This window comes from Balaenoptera physalus (genome assembly GCF_965194825.1).
Source record: "Balaenoptera physalus genome assembly, chromosome: 5".
NCBI classification, from domain to species: domain Eukaryota; kingdom Metazoa; phylum Chordata; class Mammalia; order Artiodactyla; family Balaenopteridae; genus Balaenoptera; species Balaenoptera physalus.
This window is the reverse complement of record NC_138884.1, coordinates 99,920,685-99,938,449: the sequence shown is the minus strand read 5'-3', so window position 1 is coordinate 99,938,449 and position 17,765 is coordinate 99,920,685. Positions and strand designations below refer to the sequence as shown.

General features: G+C 40.7%; 1 protein-coding gene and 1 long non-coding RNA gene across 3 annotated transcripts in view; one reads left to right on the top strand and one right to left on the bottom strand.

Moving 5' to 3' along the window:
• Window positions 1–17,765, bottom strand: part of PPARGC1A (PPARG coactivator 1 alpha) — a 467,754-nt gene that overhangs the window by 242,167 nt on the left and 207,822 nt on the right. The window lies entirely within an intron of this gene.
• The window catches only part of LOC309660948, a 32,062-nt gene continuing 14,961 nt past the window's right edge, over window positions 665–17,765 (top strand). Inside the window, exon 1 of the long non-coding RNA XR_014263748.1 lies at window positions 665–6,870. This is a non-coding gene — a long non-coding RNA (uncharacterized lncRNA). The remainder of the gene's footprint in view (window positions 6,871–17,765) is intronic.

Genomic DNA, 17,765 nt, shown 5'->3' with positions numbered 1-17,765 from the left:
ATTGCTAATATGTGTAACAGCATGAGTAAATCTCACAGGCATTTTGTTTAGCAAAAGAAGATAGACACAAAAGAATAAATAATGTATGATTCTATTTACACGAAGTACAAGAACAGACATAACTAACTGATAATGATAGAAAGAACCTCTAGGAGTGGTAACCTCTTGGGTAGGGTATTGACTTGAAAAGGGCACAAGGGAATCTTCTGCAGTGTTGGAAATATTGTATACACATATAAAGATTCATTGAGCTGTACACTCAAGATTAAAGCACTTACATACTTTACTGTATTTTTTGTACATGGATCAAAAGTAAATTGTAATATAAAGTACTTAGAACAATGTCAGGTACATAGTAAATACTCTGCTATTATTATTTACTCTTATCTTCTAGTTATCTATCCATTTCAAAGAGTCTACAGAATTTCTTGAGAACCTAAATATTCTATGATGGTACAAGAGTTACCAAATACAGTCCCCATTTTAACGAGGAGACAAGCTATTTGAGGAGACCTGTTAACCAGTTCCAGTCACCCCTCAGGAAGCATCGTTATGGCTTAGCAATTCAGCGTACAGTCTCTGAAGCCAGAAAAACCTGCCTTTGATTCTTGGATCTGCCATTTACAAGCCTCGGCAATGTTTCTTAACATCCCAGAGTCTTGGTTTATCTTTAATATACAGCTGATAATAGAAGCTGCTTCATAAGATTGCTGTGAGATGCTTATAAAAAGTTAGCTAATATTACTATTTTTAGATTAATTTCATCTTTAATTTTCAGAAAAAAAATGATCAGGGCTAAAACTGAATATTTGAGAGGCATTAATTACAATTGAGTTATAGCTGTGTTCCCATGTTCACCTTCCTTTGAACTGTTTCCGAATGTTTATATAGACATCACCTGAGAAAGGCTAAATGATCTTTCAAGATCACAGAGGAGTTTCAACTCCAATTTATTTACAGACATGCTTGTGGAAACCTGTCAATATGGCAGTCAATTATGATTTTAAGTATTATCTCTATTACCAGCAGAGAAAGCAGGGCGTCCCTAGCTGTACGTTTGCATTCGTTTCTTGATTACTGCGTATATGAGTATGTGTTGCACCAGTATTTGTATACGTCCCTTCCTCAACCTTTCCAAACCACCTCAGCCTCTCTCCTCTTTGTATCTATGACATGCTGTGTGTATAATACTTTTATCACTGCATATATTTCACAACAGTGCCTTTATCCATTTACCTGGTTGCCGGCCCCATGAGACCACAAACTACTAAAAAGCAGAAGCCACGTCTTGGTCATCCCATACCCCCCAGAACTTAGCGTGGTGCCTGGTACAAAGTAGGTACTCAACAATTTGTGTTGACCTAAATGTCTAGAATGATCCAGGCTGCTGCTAGCCTAAACAGCAGCTTTTGAAAAAATCAAAGACACCTTTTTCTTCCATCACAAGAGGTCCCACACCAGGACACACAGCTTAGCAAGCTGAGAATGGACTGGATTTCAGCCCCCCACTTGCCCTCTCAAGTCAAGTTCCCTTGTGAAGTAAACACCCTGCCCAAACATAAGTGGACGAACAAGAGAATGCTATGACCTTGTGGAACAAAACAACATAAAGGGCCGATGGCTTCACTGTGCATAATTCTCTGTTTCAGGATTATCAGCAGTGCCCTCTATAAACCTAGTCTGGATGTCTCTGTCACTTCTAGATGAGATTACTTCAACTCTAGGGGTACCCAAAGAGTAGTTGAGCTGGGTGCAATAGCGGTGGCCCAAACCTTCCTTAAATGAGAGAATCAGTAGCACTCGGGTACCTACTGAGTCAATGCAATTAACTCAAGGTTGGAAAAAGTCTATAAGTGATATTTAAAATTCAAGGGCCAGGTACCAGAGTAACTGCCCTGATTCTGACCCACCAAGGTTATTTGATCTAGCCTGCTCTTCTAATTCTCTCCCCCAGGGAGTGTAAAGCAGGAGCATTCCAAATCAGGGCCCTGACACCATCCCAACTGCTCTCCCTGAGGGCGATATTCCCTCTGGGATCTTCAGAGTAAGAGAAGAGTCTTTCTATATGGGCTGCTGGCTTGGATTTTTCCTTTCAGTTCCTTTTTTTCCCTCCCTCTGGTTGTATTTATGAAAGCAAATGGCTATATTCAGCAGTGGACCCATCTCCAGTTTAATTTCTATTTACACCTTGTAAGTGCACCCCAGACACTGCACTGAGATGGGCATTCCAGAATCCAAATAGAGCAAGTGATATACGGCAGAAGCTGGCAAATCCTCCCTCTTAACTCCTCAGGCTTAGTAATTCCCCACAGAACCCGGACAGCCTCACCTAACGTCGCCACAGAGACTTAACAGCAAAGAGCCACAGTGACGTCTTGTCTTACACAATTTAATTACACTCACCAAATAGACAACAGTGCATTTACTGGCCCACCATTAAATATTATCATAAGTAATTTAAACCCAACTTCACTTGTCCAAATATATGGACAAAATACATTCTGTCATCCCAAAGCTTTAATGTTCCCTCCATAACTGTGAATCATCGGCAAACCCTCAGTAATTTATTCTGCTTTCCAATTGGAAGCATATCTTAAAGGAAGAAAAGTCAGAATGTGCAACACTTCTGATAGTAAACTTGTCCACCTGCTATCCAACATAAATTAAGGCGCCATACTTTAGTGATTCAATTACACCACTGAGTAATTGAAAATATGCAATTACAAGGAGTTGAGGTTCTTATGAGAAACATAATGTCTGCATTCCAGATTCCCTAGTATTTGATTTATAATTGGAGTATTGGCATAATATTCTACATTTGAGAGGAAGTGCTCCCTTCTGGGTAGTTCTAGAATCTGAATATTTAGGGCTACAAAGACCCTACGAGCTCATCTTGCTTAACCCTTTGTTTTAGGTATGGGAAATGGAGGCTCAAAGATCAGTCAGCTTATAAAAGGCAAAGAGAGGCCTTCTGACTCCAGTTCAGAAAGTTTAGCATCACGGTCAAACTCACAGTCTCTGGAGTAGGACAAAATTCAACCTTGATGCTATACAAGCCAATTAATCTTTCTATGCCTTTGTTGCTTCTTCTTGAATATGGTAACTCCTAGATCAACTAGATACTATTATCTAGTTAAATAAAGATGCCTTTGCTTCTTCCTCTATTAAATAGAGATGATAACTCCTAAAGCAATTAGCCACAAATAGAGAACAACTCCTAGAGTTCCTGACAGAGTATGTTTTCTGAAACACTTAGCATAATGTTAGACACACAGTAAGTACTCAATAAAAAATTAGCCACCACCATCACCATCATCATGTCCAGTCCCAGTCACTGTATCATTTCATAGTCTTTTACTTAAATCCTATTGTTACTTTCAATATCTAACCAACAATTTGGCCAAAACATATTGCGGTTACTGTTCCACATTTAGCCAGAATATCTTTCCGCTCTATTCCAAAGACTGTACACCTTACAGCATACTTCCCCCAATTTGAACAACTGGATCCCCCTTTGTTTTGAGGACAACATGCTAACCAACCACTAAACCTCCAATGCTCGATTCATTTCTTGGGTTGTACGCTGACGAGGTATGTCTGCGTCAGGTGCAACACTTTATCCAATCAGGCTTCCAATGCCAGCTGTCCCAACTCAGACAGATGCACTGATCTGCCATTTTAGTCCTGTAACTAACAGTTGCATCTTAATATGTAAATATTTTAAAAAAATCACAAATGATTATTCCCATCATTGACCTCCATTCTTTCTCTTGACAAAGGAAACCATAGCTTCTTTGAAACCCCAAATAAGCACATGTGATCAAATGCTAATTTAGCAATAAACAGAAAATTGACTTCAAATCATCTCTCTGTCACTCTAATTGATTAACAGTCACATGAAAATTGATAACATGATTTTCAGCAACAGAGCGCGTGGCACAAGCCTGTCGGTTCTATTGGCTTTGGATATTTACTTCCTTCCAAATAAAGCTTTTTAAGAGTACATTAGTGAGTCCACTAATAATCTTAAAAAGCAGTCTAATTACAATAATGAACTCTGTACAGTGAGTTAATGCAGTGCTGAAGCTTATAGATCTGAGCCTCTTATTGCACGAAAAACAAAGTACAAATTCCGCTGAATACAGGACAGTCATAGTTCTGTTTCACTGGGAGTGAATAAATGACTATGGTCTTCTTTGCTTCTCTAGCATTCTGGCAAAATATACTCACATGATATCTACCTGCCTTAAAATTGCCCCAACATCCATAATACTTATCTTAACACAAAATGAATTTTAAGCTGCTGACCCTCTAGTGTTCACATGGCTCAGTCAGAAACCATCCTTAAGAAGTAGAAGATTGAAAAAAATTTAACAGAAAATAAAGCTGCATTGGTCTAGGTTGTGAATATTCCTAAACTGAGTAAGTTATTATAGCAGAACTTGACTCCAGCTCATGTTGGCAATACAAAAACAGACATTGGAATGGTGATAAAGCATGCTAACTTTCAGTGCGCTTAACATTCTCTATCTGCTCCTTTAGTTCTCTGCTTCACCCTTCTCTATTCCTGTGACCCCTGAGGCTGACCTTTAGAAATTGTGTCCTCGGGCCTCCTTGCCCTCCACTTCTGACTAGATTGAGATATGGGGAAGCACTAACAGTAGGTCTAAGGTCAGTGGAAAAAGGAGGTGGGTATTTTCCTTACAACTCTCTCCCTGCTGGGCACAGGTTGAAAGGGACCTCGTTCCTCCACCAAAGGCTGCACTGCTGAGATGTACCCTATCCACCAGCTATAGCTACAGGTCTCTGGGTTCCAAAACAAGCTCCCTTTCCCGGCATCTTCAGGTCTAGGGGAGGTCTTGGCCTTCCACTGCTGCTAACCCTGGGGATACATCATTTGTTGATTTCCTTTAACCCTTCCCACATCCTTGAAAATAGTCTCTTCATTAAACTCTAATCCCATTTGAATGTGCCATCTGTTATCTGCCAGAACCCTGTCTGAGATGTCTACCTTCCATTAACACAGTGGTCCTTTGCCTGTTGGGGGTTACAAACCCCTTTGAGAGCCTAAATGAAAAAAAAAAATTACAGAGACCTCTCTCTGCCAAAATGCACATAGTCACACACATGTGAATTTTCTGATACCATTTCAAAGAGCTGACAGACACCTTGAGTCACATCCATGGATCCCCAAGTATGAACCCCTACTATATTTAAGAAAACAGTTTTTATATTCAGAAGAGAATTATATGGGTACTATGTTGTTCTTTAAAGAGTCCAAAATGGATATCAGATTGTGGAATATGAAGTTATAAGAAAGCACCCCACTCCTAAAAAAATCCAAATAAAGAATAAATATAAAAGATATTGCTCAATAATGCATCTTTAATTTTACTATTTTCCTTGCTTGTCACATCATTTAAGTATTTATCACATATACCCTTAGAATGTTTTTCCATCGGCCAATGTTTTATTTACTTGTAAAGCTGATTGTTCATCACTTCAAGTGCCATCTGGACTACTGATAAGTAAATGTCTTTAAAAATCTCTGAAAGAGATTTCTGGCAGTTTTACCATCTACCAGACCCACTCAGCCTTCCAAAGCCTTATCTCCAAGGATGCCGATATGTATTCAGCTGTTTTTTTATTAACACTGGTGGCTTCACAGTATTAAAAATGTATACACCAGGGACTTCCCTGGTGGCGCAGCGGTTAAGAATCCGCCTGCCAATGCAGGGGACATGGGTTCGAGCCCTGGTCCGGGAAGATCCCACATGCCGTGGAGCAACTAAGCCCATGCGCCACAACTACTGAGCCTGTGCTCTAGAGCCCACATGCCACAACTACTGAGCCCACGTGCCACAACTACTGAAGCCGGCGCGCCTAGAGCCCATGCTCCGCAACAAGAGAAGCCACCGCAATGAGAAGCCTGCGCACCACAACAAAGAGTAGCCCCCGCTCGCTGCAACTAGAGAAAGCCCGTGCGCAGCAACGAAGACCCAACGCAGCCAAAAATAAAATAAAATAAAGAAACTAACACAACATTGTAAATAAACCATACTTCAAAAAAAAATTAAATGAAAAAAAAATGTATACACCAAGTTACCCCAATAGGAAACATGCACGGATTGTGATGAAAAATAAATTCCACTTCAAATAGTCACCCTCTCTGCCTATATGCCTTCCCCATGGTCCAGGATGAGCGTCTTTCTATAGGAAAATCAAAAAATGAATGTTGAAGTCCAATGCTCCAGCATGCTTGAATCTCTCTATCAGTGGCTATTAAAATTTAAAGTGCACTGCATAGTCCTTGACTCCAAAAAACACATGCTACTTACATTCCTTAAGCTACTGGCAGCTTAAGTTATTCTGTGTGGCTTGGAGGGGAGCAAAAGAACCAATGCAACAGACACTGGACCATATAAATGTCAACTGAAGACCATGGGAACAAAAACTTTAGTTGATGTTTTCCCTCCAATGGCAGTCATCTTAATGACCCTGTATTTAAAAGTCACCTTTTTTATATAAACCTGTTTAAATACCATGATATAGTGTATATAAACTTGTATGAGTCCTATGGGCATATACATTATTCTTTTTGCAGCCCCCAAATAAGATTAGCATAAAAGACACCATTGGTGTTCATAATTTTAAAGAATACATGGATATTTAGTTGGCTGCAACTGATGTTTTTAAAAAAGAAACTGGGGCTTCCCTGGTGGCGCAGTGGTTGAGAATCTGCCTGCCAATGCAGGGGACACGGGTTCGAGCCCTGGTCTGGGAAGATCCCACATGCCGCGGAGCAACTAGGCCCGTGAGCCACAATTACTGAGCCTGCGCGTCTGGAGCCTGTGCTCCGCAACAAGAGAGGCCGTGATAGTGAGAGGCCCGCGCACCGCGATGAAGAGTGGCCCCCACTTGCCACAACTAGAGAAAGCCCTCGCACAGAAACGAAGACCCAACACAGCCATAAATAAATTAATTAATTAAAAAAAAAAGAAACTGAATGGAATAAAACAAATTGTATCAGAATGCATCACTTGTATTAAAGGTGAAATATTGTTTATAAAAAAAAGTCTAACAAAAAAATGTCTATCAAAGACTATGTGGATACACAAGCTCTACAGTTCACATACTTGATAGTAGTGGAGCACCTCTTTTTATTATTCTACATTATTTTCTTTGTTAACCAAGATCGCCTTGACTATTTTGGTGACAATCTTCAACACCAGTCATCAGCAGTACTGAGAGAGTGCCCTTATCCTCAAATGGTCTTTTTGTCCTCATGATTTCCTAATCTGCCATGAAGCTACCAATCTTATAGGCAGCTCTCTGGGGTCAGCGAACTGTGATGTCTTCCCTTCATCATTTCCCCACACTGATCCTCTCCTCCTGAATCAGGAGATGACTTCTGTTTAATCTTAAAAAGAATAAACATGCAACTGGATTTGGAAGTCCAAAGAAGATGTCTCTCCTTGTCGTCTCCAGCTCACCTAGGGATCCTACCCCTGATTCCATCAAATACATTGCTGCCAAATTAATCTTCCTAAAAGCACAGCCTCAACTGTTCCCCATTGTCCAACCATCCTGTTCAAAACCTTTCAAGGGCTCGTCCTGTCTTTCTGAAAGAAGAAATGGTTTGAACTCTATAGCCTGGGATTCAGAACCCTTAATAATCTGGCAGTGGGTTTACCCTGACTTTCCACCTTTCTTCTGTGTTATTGTGGGTTCCAAATGAATTACATCACCATTCCCTGGAGGTACCATATGCTTTATAATCATGCCTTTGCCCATCTCTCCCTTCTACCAATAAAGAATGGCTTTTCCAAGGCAGTTCAAATGTTACCCCATCTATAACACATATGACATCTTTTCTATACCTTCCTGCCCACTGCTCACCAGCCCAACCCCAGGGATTTATCTGGTAGTCGTTAACCTCTCTGTAAACTACTAGACCCAGTTTAGCTGTTTGTAAAATGGGGTTAATAATGCCAAGTAATTTTGAGGACTAACTATGTAGAATACTTAAAGCACAGTTATGGTTTCTGTGGTGGTGGCCGTGGTTATTGCTTCTGTCTTCAAACAGTTACTATACAGTAAGGAATTGGAAAACTCAATGTGATTTTGTTGATTTTTGTATCTTCCACTGCCCCTGCCACAGTATAGATAACTTAGGAAGACACAGAGGAAGGACATATGAAAGAAACTACATGTCCTCAATTTGGGGGCACAGAAAGAACCAACAGTTTCAGATTCTGAGTATATCGTCTATGTAGATCAGTTTGGCCTGGAAATGCCATATGTGTACACTGGCTTTCGCTTAACAAAGTGTTAAATTGGGTCACTGCACTATCACTAATTGAATTCTAAGAGATGTCAACCATAATTCCTAGGCTGGGGCTCTTTTGTGCAAGATGGCAGTTGAGTGTAACAAGGACCCCTGCTGCTCTTACCAAAAGAACTGAGTCTGTCTTTGAGTCGGGCCCCGATTCTTCCTTTTCAGCTTTCCTGAGCTATCACTTACAGAGAAAGCAAATTAGATGCCACTTTGTCATCTTGGTCTGCAGTTTCGCACAAAGCCTTCCTCTTTTAAAAGATCTTGAGGGTCAGATTCTAATCTGAGTTGTAGTGTGATGAGTCTCTTAAAAGAACCACTCTGATGCCTGCAAGCACAGCAGAAAGTATAAGGAAATACAACCTCATTAGTCAAAATCATGGCCACCTCCCAGACACCTCACGTAGAAGCAGGGCGGCCATGTTGGATTTGTTTTAGTAAGAAATACGACTGAGCACAAACAGGTTTCATCCTGTCAAAAGACTGCTTCTTTAATCCAGAGCTTGGAGTGGAAAATATGAGCTGAGGCATATTCAATGGCTCTGAGACATTTTAGGCATCGTACACACTCAGCTTGCAGCACCTCTGAGCCAGGAGTACACTGGGTGCATCTCAAAGTGACACATGGTGACATAGAGTTCCACCAGAGCACGGAGCACTGAGTTAATTGGCAAGGCTGGTCACTAGAATGCACACTTCACTCTGCAGAAGCCGGAGGCCACTTGAGAAGCACCCAAAGAAACATCTTAAGTGGGCAAGAGTCACAAAACTCCTGCATACGCCTCACATGACAACCAAGAACTCCTCCTTATTTGTACTCTTTGTGCTCCTGGAGGGGAAAACGTAAGCCTTTCCACACAGGCAAGTATTTTAAGTCCTACTGAGCACAGAAGTTCTCAGGGGAACTACCCACAGCCTGAAGGGTCACTGCTTCCTAATTTCCCTGGGTGGTACCTGATGACTCAGCGAGAGTCTACATCTTAATCCTTGCATGGAAGGGATCCCCTAGTTCCAGGAATGAGTACTGAAGCCAGAGGACCTCAATACCACTCACTAGTCATGTGAACTCGGGCAATTTTCTTAACTCACTAAACCTTAGTTTCTTCCCCTCTACAGAAGAAGTTATGTTTTATGAGAATGAGAATATGTATACAAATTATGTTGTAATATAAAAATATTTTTAAATTAAGGATTAATTTTAATGCTGAGCAAAGACAGACCATCCCTCTGTCAAAATATCTCTGTGTTTGGTGCCCTTAGATCCCACACTCTGCATTAGTCCCCTAGGGCTGTTACAACCAAGTGTTATAAACTGGGTGACTTAAGACAATAGTTATTCTGTCATAGTTATGGAGGCTAGAAGTCCAAAATCAAGTTGTCAACAGGACCATGCCCTCTGTTACGGCTCTAGGAGAGTAATTCTGTGATGGTAAATTTTATGAGACATCTTGACAAAGCCACAAGGTATCCAGATATTTGGTTAAATATCTGGGTGTATCTGTGAGGGTGTTTGAATTGGTAGACTGAGTAAAGTAGATTGCCCTCCCCAATGTGGGTGAGCATCATTCAATCCATTGAGGGCTTGCATAAAACCAAAAGACAGAGAAAGGGAGAATTTGCTCTCTCTGCCTGTCTGAGTGGGGACATTGGTCTTCTCCCGCCCTCAGATTGGAATTTACATCATCAGCTCTCCTGGTCCTCAGGCCTTCAAGTTTGGACTGGAACTTACATCATTGGTTCTCTCGGTTCTCAGGCCTTTGGACTCAGATCAGAACTACATCACCTTTCCTGGGTCTCCAGTTTCCAGACAGCAAATTGTGGAACTTCCCAGCCCCATAATCACAAGAGTCAATTCCTTATAGTCTCTCTCTCTCTTTCAAAGTATATATATAACACCCTGGATTTTCCAAGGTAATCCTGTGCTGGCCCTACAACTTCACTTATGCATGTCAGAATATATGCCCCAATATTGGTTTCAAAACCAGGCTCCCTAAAATATAGGCATCAGAAGAAAAGACAATGGGGTGGTTTGTTCTTCAAAACCTTCATTTCCCTTCACAAATTTCTTCTCCCCCGATGTTTCTTCTCTCAGTGAATGACAGTTGGGGGTTCTTAATCCTTCTATATCAATTCCTGTCTTCTTCACTCCCATCCACTAATCTGTAACCCTGTCCATTCAAACTCTCCCACATTTCTCAAATCAGCCTCCTCTTCCCCAGCCCCACACCACTCATTGGTTGAGGACTCATTATGTCTCAGATTATTCACTTTGTTAACTTGAATTTTTGGCCTCACCGATACTCCTACCAGATTGATCTTTCTACAAAGCTAACTTGATCATTCACTGGCTTCAGTTACCTTAGTGACTATCTACTGCCTTCAGGATTAAATCCAAGATTCTTAGCATGTCATGTATGGCAGATACTGCTGGCTATGTGTTCATCAAAACTCCTCTCCTCTTCTCCTGGGCATACAGCTGGAGTTCATTGCCTAGCCATCCTTGCAATTAGTTGTGTCTCCATGTCAGTGGGTTTCTAGCCAAGAGAACATGAAAGAAAATGACACGTGCTATACCCAACCTGGTCCATAAAAATCTCCCATGCCATCCTCCATGCTCTCTCTTCCCCAGTCGGCTACTAGGTGCAGAGAGTCCACTACAGGGCTCTGGGGCCTTAGGAAACAGTAGAGCCATAAGATGGAAGAAATCTGGGCTCCTGGAATAATACTGAAAGCTACCTGCTATATGAATGAGATATTCATTTCTATCGTATTAAGATCTCATTATCCCACTGTATTAAGATATTCATTTCTATTGTATTGTATTGCTGAGTTGTGACAGTTTTTTATTACAGCCATGTGCCTACTTTGACCAATATACCATTTGAGGCTCTCAGTTTTCTGGCCCCTACCTACCTCTTCCATCTCATCATTGATTCGTTACTCCTTTCCATCCTATACCATCTTTTTGCCTCAGTGAACTATTATGGTCCTCCAAACTCATTACTTCCCTCTTGACTTTGGTTTCATTAGAGTAATGTTCTCTCTACTTAGAAGGACCCTATAAGATAGACTATTCTTTATCTTCATTTTACATATAAGGAAACTTAAGGCTTAGAGAGGTTAGGTTCCTTGCCAGATTGTCAGCTATTATGTAACTGAGTCAAGATTTGAACCTAATCAGATGGATACGGAACCCTTGCACTTAACCACTAGTTCATGAATCAATAAGTCTTTTGGAATGAGTCCTTCTCAGCCAGCAGCAGAAAAGTACTCAAGGTCTAGCTATCGCCAGGCCTATCCCAGCCCACTTGGACAGCTCAGACACCGTTCAGAGATTCTGTTCATGAACACACGTAGAGAAGCTATATAATCTCCCATGCTTAATGTCACTCTTAATCTTACAGAGCAGAATGTTAATAATATCATTCCTTGAAGGTAACACAAACACTTAAAATGTTTTCTTTCCAACTCTTCTGCCTTTACACTTCACTTCCTGTCTTTTCTGGTTCAGTGTCATTGAACTTAGTTGGTAAATGGGCAAATATATATCTCCAGACCATACTAAGCATGTCTTTTGATGTGCTCAAGTTCCAAAATGAATGTCACTCGTGTTACAACCTCTCAGGTGCTCAGAAGTATTAGCAATTTCCCTTTTCCTTTGCTGATTTTTTCTCTAGGCTATCTATGCTATATTACTTCAATCTTTTTTCGTACAGTAAGTCATGCCCTCTAATCCATTTATCATTCTCGTCATCCTTGCTTGCAGTATTTCTTTTTCATCTTTTTTGAAAGCAAAATGGTGCCCTAATAAACATACATTTATACAAACACACATTACAAAATCTCAGGCATTCCAGAACCAGTCTTTCCATCAGAATCCTCTCTTGACAACAGCTGATGTAACTTTTGTCCTGCCTCTTTCTCCCCTCTGCTCTTTGGTCAACACTTCACTTTTTTATCCAGATCTGTCCTTCTCATTTTTGCCCAAGTATCTTCAACAGTCACAAGTGGCTCTTTGATCTGCTACAATATACATAAGTAAACACATTTTGTGGTTCTTTTTTTTTTAACTCAAGTATTCCAAAGAGTGATGAATGTCAGGAACTATAAATGGACCCTTGCAGCACCCTGTGAAAATCAGAGTTCAGACAGGATTCAAGCCAGTCTTTCCAATACTGATGAAAGGCACCTCATCCCAAATGGTGCTTTGGAGAATATTGTCTATACCCAACCTGAGCCTAGAGAATTTATGAAGGAGAGAAATTTTTGCACTGCTATTCTCATGCCTTTCTATAACTTCCTCCAAGCTGTCCACAGATCTTATTTTCCACCCAATCATCCAGTGCTCACATGCTAATCTTAGACACCTACCTCTTCCAACCTATCGGTCAATTGATTTGATAAACTAATGCTAACTAATGGAAATTAAGGAAAAATCTTCCTCTCTTTAGGCAACATATGACCTCTCTGAACCTCAGTTTCTTTGTGTGTAAAATGGAGATGATATTCTGCTTTCTGTATTTCCGCATGTAGGGAACTGTCAATTATTCATATGCTTGTTATAGGGACAACACACTAATTTTCACAGTCTCTTCCCTTAACCCTCCCACTCCCAAGAAAAATTCTAGTATCAGTATGTTCTCCTCCTATGAGCCCTTAATATATACATTAGGATAATCAGGGAAGGAAAGAACCTGAGACGGTCCGAAGACAGGATTTACTCTGAAAAAGATCAAAACTAATAGTCTCAGGAATGGGGTAGAGGAATAAGTCGGTAGCTTCCTGGTATGGAATTGGGGGAATTCTTGGGGAGAATGGAGAGGAGTGAGTATTGAGGGGAATGGTTATTGTCTATCTGAAAGACAAGACAGGAACAGAGGAAAGAAGTGGTGGGTGTTATAAATGTCCTACTTCCTGAGCGTTTGTTGGAGAGAGAACAATGAAAACTTAAATCAATGTCAATGACTATTTTCCTTTGACTTGATCCTTGCCAAGACTGTGCTATGAGAGGTTTTGGCTTTATAAAAAGGTTCTGTGTATGTAGATTATTCACTTTTCCATTATCCAAGGCCATGGTTGGTTCCACCTTCTCAAATCCAGAATGGCCCACTTTAACCTTTGTGTGCCCTTTTGAGACACTGGCTCCCAACCTTAGTCATCCTTAGTCAATGTCTACCAAGGGGTTTCGGAATGACAGTAGCAAATATAATTAGAAGTTTCGTTCTCCTCCTGTGAAGGGGACAATCACAGAAGCACTTCAAAACCAAACCAACAGTTTAAGGATTATCCAGAAATGTGATTTATCTGAATTCTCCTCCATTAGTGTGTTTAATCAAGGACTGACTGTGTGGAGAACTGCATATTTCCATAGTTTCTAATGTTCACTCTGATTTTTCTGAAGATTTTTTTCATAAATTACTCCCTTGTTAGCTCTTTAAGAACCCTTGGAATAGATAATATGATCTTACTGATTTATATGGTATAGTTTAGCGACTAGAATATTCTTTTATTTAGCCTCTTATGTAGTTTTCTGACTCTCCCACCAAAAATCTCCTTGACTGCCGCCTCTAAGCTTCTCCTCTGTATAATTTAGTTAAAGGCGGAGGCCAAGTAGTTGCTAATTAATTCCTCACATCGCAGTTCTCTAGTCATCTAGCTTTCCTCTTCACATAAAGTGGCCTGTCTGGCCTCCCGTTCTCCTTCATTTTCTAATTTCATTACTTAGGAGAAATATTTTGGTTGTAGTTGTTCTTGGCATTGTGGAATCTATTACTGCAAAACACAAATTGTCCAAGTCAAGTCTGATCCTTAAACACTCATTGACAACTAGCTTATTTCAAAAGCGATTTTATCAGCCTTTTTGCCAAATCCAATAGACATTTTATTTAGAACATAGTCTATTCTTCGAACTCCATTCATTCAAATATTTTATGGAATTCCAGGTAGTGTACTAAGAATAGGGAATATGATAAAAGATATGGTTCTTTTCTTTGGAAAGGAGTTTCAAAGGAAATATCTTCATATTTGAAAAAGATGAAACACATTCTTTTAAAGGCTACATTCTATCATAAGTGATATCAATAGTAATGACAGCTATTTACTGTGCACTTTATGTGGGCTCTCTCTGTGTTAAGGGTTTTATCTTCATTCTCTTTTTTGATTCTCACCACACCCTATGAGTTAAGTGCTCTTGTTACCACCTATTTTACAGATAAGAAAATAGAGGATCAAAAGAAATTAAGACACTAGATCAAATTATACGGCTTACCAGTGGCAGAGCTATAATTCATATCTACAGTGTCTGCCTTCTTAAGTTCTAAAAACGGAGCATGAGCATGAGTGTGCCTGGCATGTAGTAGGCATCCATTCGCTGTTTGGTTCATTGTTAGTAAGAAGAGGGCCCGGGAGGACAACGGTGTGGCTTAAACAGCAAATCTGAGTCAAGGAGCAATGGAAGCAAGTGGACATGCAGGCTGAGGAAGTGGCCTTGGCCTCCTCTTGGAGGCCAGGCTGTAGAGTGAGCTTTGAAACCTGCAGAGAAGGGGAAGGCACTGAAGACTTCTGAGCAGGGAAGAAACCTGGCGAAATGTGTCAACCAGGGACAGCTGTTCTCAGTGGTGATGTGCACAGAGAACTGAAAATTGGAGGCCTCAAGACTCATTAGGAGAAGATAATAATATTCTATGGGTGGGATAATAATGAACTGAACTAAGAGAATGGGCATCACAGAAAAACAATGGGCAAAATTTGGATATGGGACTTTGTTGTAGGGTGTAAACAATGATTCTGAGGTTCTGGAGCTAGTAACTATTGTTGTCATCATCGAAAATCATTTAGTCAGGAATAGGTGTCAGTTTGGGCTTGACAAAACAGTGGGTACATAGTAGGCACTCAGACGTTCTTAAAATGAACAAAAGGATGAATGAACAGATGAGTAAATGAATGAGTGAATGAAGTGTTCTTGAGAAGCTGAGTTTGAGGGAATGGCAGAGCCTCCCAAGCAGAGTCAGATCCCAAAGAACTGTCCCTGGAAGCAATCTACATTCCCTGCGCTCTTTCCTTCTTTATTTATTTATTTATTTTTAATTTGCCCCTTTTTCTTTTTTTTTTAAATTTGCCCCTTTTTCTTTTTTTTTAAAATTTGCCCCTGTTGTAGCCAAACCTCCCTACTCTCTTTAAAACTCTTCTTCTGACTTAGTTTAGGTAATGTGGTAAATAGTCAGATTTATAAATTTATAGAACTAATTCCTGAGAAACTCTCCTGTCATGCAGCCAGATATATATATATATATTTTTTAATCCAGCAGGATTTCTCATTCTCGGAGAATGAGTTCTCTGGGAACAAGAGACTCAACCAATACCTCTATTCAGTTAATGCAAGGTTTTGTAACTCTCCTTCAGCATATAAGTCGAATAGAGGACCCAAAGGGTTACCCAATAACCTAAGGAATCAGTCTTCTGTCATGCACTGGACACAAGGCATATGTGAAAAGGGCAAAATAGAAGAGGACATGAAATAAAATGGGTGAAAAGTCACATTCATAAAAGCCTAGGCACCAGCTTTGATAACCACCACCAATGTGCCTTAGGAGCAGCACAATGTGCCTAGTTAAATAAAAGATAAAAGATGAAGGGCAACAAGAAAAAAAAAAATAGTAACTCGGGGTTCATCAATCCTAAATTTCTGAGACCATTAAAAATGGAATTTCAGGGACTCCCCTGGTGGCGCAGTGGTTAAGAATCCACCTGCTAATGCAGGGGACTCCTAAATTTCTGAGACCATTAAAAATGGGGGCTTCCCTGGTGGCGCAGTGGTTGAGAATCTGCCTGCCAATGCAGGGGACACGGGTTCGAGCCCTGGTCTGGGAAGAGCTCACATGCACGCGGAGCAACTAGGCCCATGAGCCACAACTACTGAGCCTGCGTGTCTGGAGCCTGTGCTCCACAACAAGAGAGGCCGCGATAGTGAGAGAGCCCGCGCACCGCGAAGAGTGGCCCCCGCTTGCCGCAACTAGAGAAAGCCCTCGCATAGAAACGAAGACCCAACACAGCCAAAGATAAATATAAAAATAAATTTAAAAAAAAAAAAAGGAATTTCAGGGACTTCCCTGGTGGCGCAGTGGTTAAGAATCCACCTGCCAATGCAGGGGACAGGTTCGAGCCCTGATCGGGGAAGATCCCACATGCCACGGAGCAACTAAGCCCATGCGCCACAACTACTGAGCCCGCATCCCACAGCTACTGAAGCCCGCGTGCCTAGATCCCATGCTCGGCAACAAGAGAAGCCACCGCAATGAGAAGCCCCCGTACCGCAACGAAGAGTAGCCCCCGCTCGCCGCAAATAGAGAGAAAGCCCATGTGCAGCAACGAAGACCCAACGCAGCCAATAAATAAATAAACAAATAAATAAAAGAAAATAAAATTACTAAAAAAAAAAAAAAAAATGCCATTTCAGGTGGATCCATCCATCCATCCAAACGCTGTATTTATAGTGAATAAGAATGAAGGTTTTGAAGTCACACAGATCTGAGTTTGAATCTCAGCCACTTTTGCCATTAACCGAGAGACGTCACGTGAGATGCTTCACTTCCCTTTGCCTCAGTTTCCTCACCTATAGTATGCAGATAAAGCCTCAGGTTAGTTGTGAGGATTAGATAAGATAATGTGCTTAAACTCAGCATCTGCCTGGGGCACAGCAAATAGCTCAGTAAAACTGCGGCTGTAATTTGCATCATTACCAGACTGCAAATCCAAAGCAATCCAAGTCCTGCTCCTTCAAACCCCTACTCCCCACCAGTCTCAGCCAACTACACCTCTAACCGTAACACTGCTTCAATCATCAGAACACCATGAAGATGTAGAGGGAACAAGAAAATGTGTGGAGTAGATGAGAAAAATATACCCTAGTTACTGGTCTAGCATTACGGCTGCTCTGGATTAAGGAGATTTGGGTCATCAGCTAACAAGTGTTGCTCAAAGCAGTGTTGAATTCTCTAATGGAGAAAGGATTAGAGGACAGAACCAGCTGTTTGAGGTACTGGAATTATAAGAATCTGAACGTGATTTTAAGAAGAGATATCCTAAGGAGAAAAAAATGCTCAGTTTTAGATGCATAGTATTATTTGCTCCTGAGGCTGTGGAGGGGGAGGGGTCTCTGGGTGGGAATGAAACACATTCCTCAATATCTCCTTTGAAAAAAAATTATATGGGCACATAAAACATGTGTTTGTTAAAGGAAGTAACCCATCTGAGATAACAACCTAAGACTGATGTCTTGTGAAAAAAGAGAGTTTTTTGGAGATGTTTATTCCACTTGAGATTTCAACTTTATGTTTTGCATATGTCTATTTAGGGTTTTTAAATACTACTCTCTTCTCACTGCCGCTAATCTTATTTGTACTCTGAAATAAGTTACACTGTAGTGTGGTGG